General features: G+C 50.4%; 1 protein-coding gene across 1 annotated transcript in view; it reads left to right on the top strand.

Annotated features, from left to right (window-relative positions):
* The first annotated feature begins 9,058 nt into the window (after positions 1–9,058).
* LOC112576818 (inositol 1,4,5-trisphosphate receptor type 3-like) overlaps positions 9,059–12,843 on the top strand; it is a 116,427-nt gene continuing 112,642 nt past the window's right edge. Inside the window, 1 exon segment of the mRNA XM_025259575.1 lies at positions 9,059–9,187. The gene's annotated coding sequence lies outside the window, so the exon portion shown is untranslated.

Here is a 12,843-nt window from a genome sequence, read left to right as displayed (position 1 = left end):
AGGACACAGACGGGTAGATGACAGGGCAGACCTCAGGTACCCATCCTTGTGTCTGTCTCTATGTCTATGTGTTTGTGTGTCTGTGTCCGTATGTCTGTGTGTCTATGTGTTTGTGTGTCTGTGTGTCTGTGTGTCTATGTGTTTGTGTGTCTGTGTGTCTGTGTGTTTGTGTGTCTGTGTGTCTATGTGTTTGTATGTCTGTGTGTCTGTGTATTTGAGTGTCTGTGTGTCTATGTGTTTGTGTGTCTGTGTGTCTATGTGTTTGTGTCTGTGTCTATGTGTTTGTGTCTGTGTGTTTGTGTCTATGTGTTTGTGTGTCTGTGTCTGTATGTCTGTGTGTTTGTGTGTCTATATGTTTGTGTCTGTGTCTATGTGTTTGTGTGTCTGTGTCTATGTGTTTGTGTGTCTGTTGTCTATGTGTTTGTGTGTCTGTGTCTATGTGTTTGTGTGTCTATGTTTGTGTCTGTGTCTATGTGTGTGTGTGTGTCTATGTGTTTGTGTCTGTGTCTGTATGTCTGTGTGTATATGTGTGTTGTGTGTCTGTGTGTCTATGTGTTTGTGTGTCTGTGTGTCTGTATGTCTGTGTCTATGTGTTTGTGTGTCTGTGTGTCTGTATGTCTGTGTGTCTATGTGTTTGTGTGTCTGTGTGTCTGTGTGTCTGTGTGTATGTGTTGTGTGTCTGTGTGTGTCTATGTGTTTGTGTGTCTGTGTGTTTGTGTGTCTGTGTGTCTATGTGTTTGTGTGTCTATGTGTTTGTGTGTCTGTATGTTTGTGTGTCTGTATGTCTGTGTGTCTATGTGTTTGTGTGTCTGTGTGTCTGTATGTTTGTGTGTCTATATGTTTGTATGTCTATGTGTTTGTGTGTCTGTGTGTTTGTGTGTTTGTGTGTCTATTCTTCACCTAATTAACAGCTTCCAGACCAGCCTGACAGAGGTGTTCAAATCTCAGCTGACTGTTTGATGAAGTTTGTGTAATTAGAAGGCAGTTTAATGAAAGTGCACGGTCTGTTTACTTGTGTGGTGCCGGGTGCTGGGAGGATGTGTGGCTGCACTGGAGCGTGAAGTCAGCAGTGAAATGATCACACAAGGCGAGTGTATGTAACGCTGATGAAAATAACCTGGGGTCTGTGCCACACACCACAATAATGGATTAGTGTCTGTGGAAGCCACCAGACCATACCCGCTGTTTCTTTTTCTGTTTTGTCTTTGTAGCCAGGACTGCACCCCAGCCCCTCCTACCCTCCCAGGTTCCCTCCCACTCCCCCGCCCCGGTGATGGCATCAGCTGAGTGACTGGCCCCAGCACCGGACTCACTCTATTGATTGCCATTACACCGAGAAACAAGGCCCACAGCTCGGCTAATCCAATTCCACAGCCACGTCCCCTCCACTTAAAGCTTCTCTCAGCGCACATGCTGTGAACTCTGACCCCATTGGCAAGAGGAGGTGGGACCATAGATGTACATCGCGAGCTAGAGTTACAGTGGCTGGAGGTGTCGCCTCTTCTCGCTCGTATCAGCAAGTTCCAATGTCAGCTCGAGGAAACAGAAACTCACAGACTCCAGTTTGACTGTCATGCTCTACTTGTTACTGTCATATTACTTCAAGATGACTATTCCCGGCGGCACCATGCTGGATTTATCTGTGTAGACAAGGTCTGTGATAGACAAGCTAGACGATGGCTAGACGATCGGCAAAAATCGCCAGAAGTAAAGCGGCCTGGACACCAAGCTAGCAATCCAGTCACACTGCTGAGGACAGTATGGAGCAGTGGGACATCATCATCATCATCACGGAGCTGTATGATATCCTGTACTATTTACTTTCTTGAGGATAAACCTCTCTCCCTCTGTCACACCCCGGGTATTGTTATAACCGCCCACAGGACGGACCTTAAAGGGCTGACAGTGTTGCGCCTCGAGCTGTCTGTGGTCTGTGGTAGGCCGTCGGTGTCTGGTGTGATTGTCTGGTCCTCCTGCCTGTGGTGTGAATGTCTTGTCCTCCTGTCTGTGGTGTCATTGTCTTGTCTTCCTGTCTGTGGTGTGACTGTCTTGTCCTCCTGTCTGTGGTGTGATTGTCTAGTCCTCCTGTCTGTGGTGTGACTGTCTTGTCCTCCTGTCTGTGGTGTGATTGTCTTGTCTTTCTGTCTGTGGTGTGATTGTCTTGTCTTCCTGTCTGTGGTGTGATTGTCTTGTCCTCCTGTCTGTGGTGTGACTGTCTTGTCCTCCTGTCTGTGGTGTGATTGTCTTGTCTTTCTGTCTGTGTGTGATTGTCTTGTCTTCCTGTCTGTGGTGTGATTGTCTTGTCCTCCTGTCGGTTCCAACAGCGCACAGCAATAATGCTCTGCATTTCTCACCAAGCGAAAATCTCTTCCCTTCTCTTCAAACTGTCTTCTGTCGAAGTTTTCCACTCTGGCCTCAAACTAACCCTAACCTCTTTAAAAAAAATGTCTTGTGTGATCATGGCGCTGCTCTGTCCACTTCTCACGTCTTCCTCGTCATCTATAAACTTTGTTCATGTTCAGTATTCTTTCATCTGTTTGCTGATGCATGGTTCGTGTGTCTGACTGTCGGTTTGTTTGTAGTCGTTCATGTGCACTGAACTGAGCTTGTATCTATATTGTACAGCTTGAGTTGTTGTTACAATGTATTACATGGTGTGTTACATGGTGTGTTACATAGTGTGTTACATGTAGTGGGCGAGGTCCACAGGCTTCACAAGGATCAAGTCCATGTGACATCAACGTGTGCTTCATCCGAATGTGTGGACATGTCTTGCTAATCTTGCTAGGGTCATCTCTGCTTGCAACACTTATCCTTCTTGCTCTAACCGCATCTCAACTTCGAGATAACATCAGGGTCCACAACACAGGATAACAACACAGGATAACAACAAGCAGCCAAGTACCACAGGATAACAACAAACAGCCCCACAACACAGGATAACAACAAGCAGTCCAGTACCACAGGGTTCGCCCTCAGTGTTGGTACACGACTGTCTGCAACTCGGGTCACCGGCAGGGTACAGGATAAGACACAAACATGGCCTTCAGCCACCTGCTCACAGCGGCCATCATCTTGTTCGCCGTGAGTTGAGTTTTCTTGAAGCGCCGCCATGTCTGTGAGCATGGAGACAGACTGTCCCGCCTGCTGCCGTGTCCGTCTATCACAGACCGAGTGGGGAGACATGAGGTCAGAGGGCGGCAGCACATGCAAGATGAGGAGGATACCCGGCCCTGCGCCTGTCTCCTGCCCAGATACCTCCCGTAACTGACGGCGAATGCAACTGAGGGAGGACACCTTACAGGCCAGTGACATTCCAATGTCGAAGTGACGGGTACATTCCACCGCGTCTGTCTGTCTGTCTGTCTGTCTGTCTGTCTGTCTGTCTGTCTGTCTGTCTCCATGACTCCTGTATGTGCACGATGGAGGTTGTTTCTCTTTGCTTTTGCCTTTTCTTACATGCAACCCTTCTTCTCCCATCTCTCTGTCTCTTCTTCTCCAGGATGGCGGTTGTCGAGAGGGAGAGCTGACTGCTCAAATCTTTGTGGACGTGCGGCGCCTGGAAGCCTCTAGGGACGATGAACCTGTGAAATCTTTTGTGGAAGTCTGGTGTCTGGCAGCTAAGCAACCAGGATGCATGGGATCATCACTTTCATGTCTCGGCCCATCTGCATCCCTTTCGTGCCCTTTGACCTCGCCTGTGGTCAGATGACTGATCACACGCATCATCTCACCTGTTACCTACTGATCCTCCATCTACATTTAGCCTGCTGCCTTCTGATCCCCCATTTACAGGATACACACCGTGCTGACCACATCTGACTTGCTGATCGTCCACAAGATCTCACCTCTCGTCAGCTTATCAGCAAATATAGTTCAACATGTTGCCTACTGCTCACCCTCCTACACGTAACCTGTTGCCTGGCAATCACCCTCCACATGTAACCTGTTGTTCACCCTCCACATGTAACCTGTTGTTCACCCTCCACATGTAACCTGTTGTTCACCCTCCACATGTAACCTGTTGTTCACCCTCCACATGTAACCTGTTGTTCACCCTCCACATGTAACCTGTTGCCACCCACTCACACTTAGCCTGCTGCCTGCTTTGCCACACAACAGACCACTCAGCCTCCATGCACCCCACTCCCCGTGCACCCCCTGTAGAGGTAGCCTCACGGACACGGTTTTGCCTGCTAATTAATTGCAGGAGCGTCTCACGCGAGAGAACTAATGTAGAAGAGCGCCACCTGGGTGCGACCTGCAGCACCAAGGCGTGTGTGCGCCACTCTGTCCTGAATAATGCAGGTGGTCCCCCCACTGGACACATCACCGGCCAGCTGCGTGTCAACACTGGGCGACCTTGTAAGATTAATACAGGTGTGCTCCGCCAGCAGGTGAGGTGGATGGAGATTAAAGAGGTGAAGCGCCATCATTTGCACTTCCTGTCTCTTGTTGTGTTATGGTAATTAGTAAGGTGTGGGTGTACCATCCATACTGATGTTCTTGATAAAGCCATCCACAGCTCATTGCCAATTCCTCAGATGTCAGCAGGAGGGCGAAATGAGGGTGGCGCTAGACCAGAGGACTTGACAAACGGTTCTTACAGTGACGGTGAGGTCAGAGGTCACCACAACATCGTGTTTACCGGTCCTGTGGCCAAACACAACAACAGCAAACACAAAGATGATTTTAAGATTAATGTGAGACAAGTTCTATGACAAGTTCTATGACTTGTACAACGGACGGTGAGTGGTGAGGGTAGTGTATTCACCTCGTCATACACACACTGCAGCGCTTGACATGGTTGGCCACTTACACCTGTCTTGAGCGATGGTCGGCACGTGGTGTGCACGTGGTCAGCAAGTCCTGCACGGAAGACCAATCCACGTCACGCTTCCCAACCACCTCTTTCCTCTGTCCACCTCGGGTCGGCTTCCCGCCAAGGTACCCGGAAGGCACTCCACAGTCCCTGCTACTGGCCTCCCTGTGGGGGGTGGGCACTGTGGGAGTGGGCACTGTGGGAGTGGGCACTGTGGGAGTGGGGACTGTGGGAGTGGGGACTGTGGGAGTGGGGACTGTGTGGGTGGGGACTGTGGGGGCTGTGGGGTGGGGACTGTGGGAGTGGGCACTGTGGGAGTGGGACTGTGTGGGTGGGGACTGTGGGAGTGGGACTGTGGGTGGGGACTGTGGAACTGTGGGAGTGGGAACTGTGGGAGTGGGGACTGTGGGGGCTGTGGGGACTGTGGAGTGGGGACTGTGGGGTGGACTGTGGGAGTGGGCACTGTGGGGTGACTGTGGATAGTGTGGGGACTGTGGGGCTGTGGGTGTCTGACATCCTGGTCTGTGTGACTGTGTACAGTCCACGTGTGACGACGTTCACCACACTGTGTCCACTGTGTCCACTGTGACCAGTGCCGCTGTGGTTGCTGTGGTGTGTAGGACTGTGGGTGTCTTGCAGTCGGTAGTCGTCACAATGTTGTTGTGGAGGTCTGTAACAGTCTGTAACATCACAAGGTGACGTATGGTAGTGACATTAACAAATCTGTAACCGCGTACTTGCCTGACTATTTTTCTTTCCGCTTATTTCACTGGCTGTTTACCTTCTGACATTCCCAAGTCCCATAATTTCACTGTGTGCCATTCCGGCCATTCTGTGAGCGTGTGTCCCGTAAACACGCCAGAGCTGCTGCCTGTTAAAAATCACCAGCCCATCACCTGCTATTTACCCACACCCGCCAAAGCTACCCTACCTGCTGCTGTTGTCAGGTATCCTGGCCAGGTGATAATAGTCACTTGCTTTGTCTCCCCCGTCACATGGTGCGCGAAGTGCGGAGGCATCCCACTTGCCCCTCGCCACGAGCTCGGCCGCCATTGAAGCGTGTCGCCAACCAAGCGTGTGTTTGCTTTGGGCTCCCCCCCCCCCTACACACACACACACACACGTGCGCGCACACACACTCACACACACATGTTCTGTAATTCACGTGGCACGCAGCCCACTATTGTGTTCTAACCAGAACGCGGGCCTGTTGCCGCCAGCAGCTCCAGCGCGTGCCGCACGCCATGTGACGTGCCACGTGTTCTCACCCAGCGCATGGCGGGCCTTTTGCACGGAACATGGGCTCTGTGGAGTAATTTCCTTTCGGCGATACAATTGCCGTTCTTTGCAACATGGAAATAGTGTAAACACGAGTTAGTCGATCCCCGCGCCTGTCTCCCATAAATAACACGCACTCCGGGTAAAAGGATTCGGGTACACAGACCCACACGTCAACAAATGCTTTGTGTCGTCCGCACCTAAATGAGCACGTGCTTGCACGCGCGCGCACACACACTCACACACGCACTCCTAATTTTACCATCCTGTCAGCCTGTTCATTGCCGTCAATACCACAGTGTGAGGGTACCCACCGCAACGCTGTATTTTTAGGCCGTTGGTATTTGTCAGTGCTGCTGTCAGCTGGTTGTTGTCAGCTGTTGGAGGACAGACAGGGCGTCTGTCACAACACCACTTCCGAGTCTGTACTGTCCTTACTTCTGACGCTGTTCACTGTTCACTGTTCACTGTACAGTCGGTTGCTGCAGTTAGTATAACTACCGTCCGCCAGGGAAGTGGATGTACATACCCCAGTTCCTGTATGTCGGGTGGCGTCTGTCGCTGACCTGTGTCAGCTGGTATCCATGCTTCTTGGGGTACTTTCTGTCTAGGAGGGCGGGTGTCGGTGTTTTGTAGATTATATCCCTGTGTTGGTTCTTGACTGTGAACTGTGAAATTGTGATGCAGATGGTAAGGTGATTCTCTCTCTTGCCATGGAGGAGGATCAGTAGGGGGGACCTGGTTCTCTACTTCTGCAGGCAGTTGTTTGTGGTGTTGTCTCTGTGGTGCTTGTGTCTCTTTCAGCAAGTCTCACCTTTGAGCTGAAGCTGCTTGTCGTGGTCTGGCACACATCAGGTGGTGTGTGGTGTGGTGTAGTGAGCGGCCGGTACCCGGGCCCTGCTCTCTCTGCTGATGCTCAGGAGTGGAACTGCAGTTGCTCGGTTCATTCTTCCTATTGGCGTTGCTTTCATGTTTCCATGGCGGCCTGTGATTTAGTGGAAAGTGAGAACAGGGTCGCTGTTGTCCTCTCTCACACACACACACACAAACACACACACACACACACAAACACACAAACACACACACATACACATACCCGCACAAAAAACACACACACTGACACACACACACATGTTTGCATATAATGCCGATGAGACTGACAAAAACGGAATCATCGTCATGTAACCGTTGACTTGCTGTGAGTGTCGCCCGGTAGTGTTGTGGCTCAACACTCACTGTCCACTGCAGTGAGAAGCACTGAGTTCGCATCTCGTCTCGGGACGCTGTTTGTGACACCTGTTCACGGCGCTGGCCGTCTGGAATTTTCTCAGTGTGCCTTCCCCTCCTTCTGGCCTCCGAGCGCGAAATCCCCTCAAACACTGTGGCACCAACATCACACCAAGCAAGCAAGCAAGCAAACGTGTTGTCTGCCGTGTGAGAATAACCGTTGCTACAGACACACCTGTGCCATAAGTCAAGTGGGGTACGTGTTTCCTGTCAAAGTGTGAGTGGTCCACCCGCTGTCGGGACACACGCTTGGGTACCTCCGCATGCACGGTGACGTCACAGGCAGGTAAGTCAGTGACGCTTAGGAGACTTGTGTAAGGTACAGGACCCCCTACCCCACCCGACACGCCCAATGACCACACCCCCTTCCAGTGGCCAAGGCCGACAACCCAAAGAAAGCGCTGTTTACTCCCCTTTGCTGCAAACAATGGCGGCTGTTGATACCTGACAATCTCAACGTCTTCAGACATCATCCTGACCTCTTCCTGTTGACCTCTGTGCCTGCTGACCTGCTACGAATTGTGTGTCTTGTATTGACCTTTGACCTTTATTCCCTCCTACACAGAAAGCCACCCAGTGCACCCCTACAGTCTGACATCGCCTTGCGACATGTACCGCACCACTCTATGCAAATTTTGAAAAACAAAAAGATGGTGGGACTAGATTGGTATCACTGCGCCTAATGGGGACTTCTTCCCGACAGACAACTCACAGGAAGGGGAGATAATGTATCTCGCTCTGTCTCGTGTCTCTCCAGTGCCGGCGCACAGAAGGAGGGAGGCTCTGTGTTTTGAGCGAAATCACAAGAACACAAAAATTTATCCCAAAGAATGATTTTGTCAATCATTCCACATCGCTCGGCTGCAGTCTGTCACTTCAGTGCGGGGCTGGCGGGGCTGGCGGGGGGTCAAGACGAGGCGCCATTTGCTGCAACTGTCGATCCTTTTGAAAGATATTTCTGTGCCTCGGCATGGACTGTAATTACATCTTGTGTGAGAGAGAGAGGGTGAGGCGTGTGTGTGTGTGTGTTGAATGCTGTGTATGGTTGTGTATGCTTGCGCGTTGTGTGTGTATGTGTATATTATTATGCTTATATATATATATGATGTATGTATATGTAGACATGTGTACTACACATGTATGTAATGTATGTATATATTCTGTGTATTACACTGTCTGTGTGCAGTGACTGTGTGGAGGAGGCCTGTACACACCATAACGTGTGATGTGATTGAATGTGAATGTGATTGCAGTACTCGAGTCCCTCGCTGACTGTGTTGTGACGTCACAGTACACCGCCAGGTGGCCGCTGAAAGCTGCTCCTACGTCATCACCGACTGCTACAACAAACGACAGGAACTGTTCTTCTGTAAGAACGGAAAGTCGTTAGCCGCCTTCCCAGCATGCACGGACGAGGCAGCAGGAAGCATGCAAGGCCGACAATCCGACGAGAAAACAGCATTCACTCCCCTTGCTGCCTGTAGCAGTGGTGGCGCTGACTGCCGGCCTTTTGATTGGCTGGTGTCGTCATTGTAGTGGCTGCAGCTGCAAGCGGCCAACTACCCGTCGGGGGGAGGCCCACGTGCTGTGTGCACCCCTGGCGCATGCAGGCCGTCCCGCGCTGGACGGAAGCTGCGCGCGCATCACCTTCTGTGTGACGTCGCTGTGAGCCTCACGCGCACGCCCCCTGATGGAGCCTTCGATTGCACTGTAACTTGTGGAGCTGCGCCCTCTGCTGGTGCCTCCCGAGCCTGTGCACTGTGGTGTGGATACTGGAGGCGGCGACAACCTCACTTCAGGGTAAGTCACCCTTCTCACTTCAACATGGGGCTGCCACAACCTGCTGTCGGGTGGCTGGTGTACCCTACATACCCGTAGTCCGTACTTGTCTCACAGTGTCTCGGGTTGTCTCTGGGTATCTCTGAGTATCTCAGGGTATCTCTGAGTATCTCAGGGTATCTCAGGGTATCTCAGGATGTCTCAGAACGTCTCATGGTATCTCAGGGTGCCTCATGTGGTCCCAGGTTGTCTCATGGTGTCTCAGGTTGTCTCTGGGTGTCTTGGACTGTCTCAGGTTGTCTCAGTTTCATAATTACGATTAATTAGGAACTGTGTCACGTGCGGTATTACAATGAGTAATTATGGATTGTCTCGTGTTGATTATTACCAATTATTTCGTGATGATTGTCCCGCAGACAGTATTGGCAATGTTTCATTATGGGATGTATTAATTGCTCTACATGGCGTGTGACTAATCACTCATTACTGACTTTGGTGGGGTTTGACCAATTGTTTGTCACAGCCGTTAGGATGTAGTTATGATGCTGGTATGATGTTGGTATGATGTTGGTATGATGTAGGTATGATGTTGTTATGACGTTGGTATGATGTTGGTATGATGTAGTTATGATGTTGGAATGATGTTGTTATGACGTTGGTATGACGTTGGTATGATGTTGGTATGACGTTGGTATGATGTTGTTATGACGTTGGTATGATGTTGTTATGATGTAGGTATGATGTTGGAATGATGTTGGTATGACGTTGGTATCGTGTCCTCACAGCAGTTGACAACTGTCCTGTCAGGTGAGACTGTCATGTCTGTGACTACTGTAGCGACTGTCGCAGACATCATGTCCTGCACCCAGGACCACAAGTTAGTTGTAGCAGTCGTCCATCTGTCCGGACACGGAGCCAGACACACAGCTGCTGGCCTTTCTCTCCAGCTGCCAGTGGGCTGTGAAGACACTAAGTGTTCTCTTGCTAATGAACTGAAGACCGTTAGAGACAAGAGTGTCATTCTGTCAACTGTCAGCTGATGTTGATGTCCCGCCGTGTTGATGTTGTGCCGACATGTTGATGTCCCACCATGTTGATGTTTTTTATTATTATTATTATTTTGTTTTTTTCGCTGCGCAATGAGCATTGTTCTGAATGGATACCTGCGCATTACAAATAGACATCATCATCATCATCCCGCCATCTTGATGCTGTTGATGCTGTGCCGCCATGTTGCGGCGGGAGGGTGAGGAGTGAGGGAGGAACAGTGGAACTCACTTTGTGCCACAGTTAATTAGCTTTTAATTAATATTGACAATAGTGACCGTTAAACTCCCACCTCATACCCTCCTACACACATGCGCGTGCGGAAGTACAGACGTCATCTGATTGTGACTTGTAGACAAAAGCACTAATTAGTGTGGAGCAGCTCATTAGTGGTGGTCGTAATGAGCCTCACAGTGTCACAGTGTCAGTGTCACAGTGTCACAGTGTCAGTCACGGTGTCCGCGCTCTGTGTCCTCACCCCGCTACCTCCCGCAGTCCTCGGCCATCGATACCTCCCTCCCCGTGTGTCAGTTGTCCTGTGGCGGCTGTCATCTGTCGCCATGCTGCTGACCACAGTGTGTGACACACCTGTCACCTCCTAGTAACTGTTGTAGCCGTTAGGTGTAGAGAACTGTGTGTAGCCACGCGTGACATGTGATTGTAACAACCGACAGTCGGGAATCAATTCTCACCTGTCTCTGTCTCTCTGTCTCTGTCTCTGTCTACATGGCGGCGCCAGGTGTAACAACTTGTAAGACACGACACCTGTTCCTCCCTCAGTCCTGCAGTCAACACCTACAGTCAGCTGACGGTGGACTTACATGCTGACCTGTTGTCATGTCAGCAATGTGATGACACGCTGACTGGCGGACTGTACCTGTGACGTCACTAGGGGTCAGCTGATGTGACTGCCCGGTGCATGACGGGACAGATGTTGGACACTGATTACTGTTAGCACTGTACATATGAGAGGAGTTCGTGTTGACCACTCATCCTCTGAGTATTTGTAGATGGACCGAACTTCTTGTTTGTTTGTTTTTTTGTTGGCATGGGTTGGGCGAACGATCTGTTGTACGCATGCGCCAACAGCAGAATCGGTTTCAACACAAACCCTCAGTTTTGGCCAAGTCCCACAGCTCTCACAGAGATGTTGAGCTCAAGTGTCAAAACACACTAGCTGGGGTCAACAACAACAACAACAACAGCAGCAGCAGCAGCAGCAAGAAGTTTTGTGCTGGCCAGCTGTACTGGCAGCTGTACTGGCAGCTGTGGTTCTGACGACACAGCCCTGTTAGTAGCTGATGTGTGACGTAGTGTGAGTACCCGAGATGTGAGGGTGACCATAGGTGTTACACTGTAGTTGTGTCAGCTGTTGTCGGGTGGAGGCTGGTGTTTGTCGGGTGGGCGGCTGGCTCCCAGGCTGGGTGTCCACAGACGACGGCGGCCATGTCTGGCACTCCCATGTTGGTGTTGGTGGCTTCATGTGCGGCGGGTGGAGGTAAATAGGAGATGGCGGGTGTTGCTCTTTCTCCTACTGCCCTTGGTGTCCTGGGAGGCTGTCTCCTGCCACCCGTGCACCAGCCGAACCCTGGGTTGTGATGAATTAGGGGGTCACGGGAGGTGGACTATGTCCGTGCAGCGCCACTTCCATTATCTTCTTCTCCGCAACACTCATTCCATTCTTCTTTTTAATTGGGTGGACAGTGCGTGCGTGTATATATGTGTGTGTGTATGCGTGTATATGTGTGTGTGTATGCGTGTACATGCGTGTGCGTGTGTGTGTGTGTGTGTGTATGCTGTGTGTGCGTGTGTGTGTGTGTGCACACAAGTGAGACTGAAGTAAACAAATAAAAGTGCCAGGTACAAGACAAGCCACACACATCGTTGCACGAGTCTAATATTCAATGTTGCTGACAATGTGGAGAGAAGTAATGAAGCAGTTCACTGTCACTTGTCGACACCCATGACCTTTGTGCACTAACCAGTGTGTGACATCTGCGCCTACGTCACTGTCATGTCACACAAGTGGTTCGTTCAGCTGGTGTCTACTTCTGGAATCAAGCGACAAACGCTGCAGCAAGTAGGAACGTCATCACTGTATTAAGTCAAGACATGTGTCAGACTTACAATAAAGAACTTGACTACAATCAAACATTACATACCAAACTACAATCAACATTACAATCAGTTAAACATTACATCAAGACATTATTCAAGTCACCAAGCAAAGCGTGTGTCACTTACTTATTAATGAATCATATGACTACTGACACCACTGCAATTAACTGACACTGTGACAGCATGACAGCATCACAATGACTGACTGCACTGAACAGCACTGACTTACTGACACCACTGGACAGCACTGGACAGCACTGAATACAGCACTGACAGCACTGACAGCACTGACTGACGGCACTGACACCACTGACAGCACTGACTGCACTGACACTGACAGACTGCAGACATGACACTGACACTGACACTGACGGCACACTGACTGCACTGACTGAAACTGACACCACTGACGACTGACTGCACTGACACCACTGACTGAGCACTCACTGACACCACTGACAACACTGACTGACTACTGACTGACTGACACCACTGACAGCACACACTGAACT

Source organism: Pomacea canaliculata, linkage group LG12 (assembly GCF_003073045.1).
Source record: "Pomacea canaliculata isolate SZHN2017 linkage group LG12, ASM307304v1, whole genome shotgun sequence".
Lineage (NCBI taxonomy): Eukaryota > Metazoa > Mollusca > Gastropoda > Architaenioglossa > Ampullariidae > Pomacea > Pomacea canaliculata.
The sequence above is the reverse complement of the archived record's forward strand: the minus strand, read 5'-3'. Positions and strand labels throughout refer to the sequence as shown.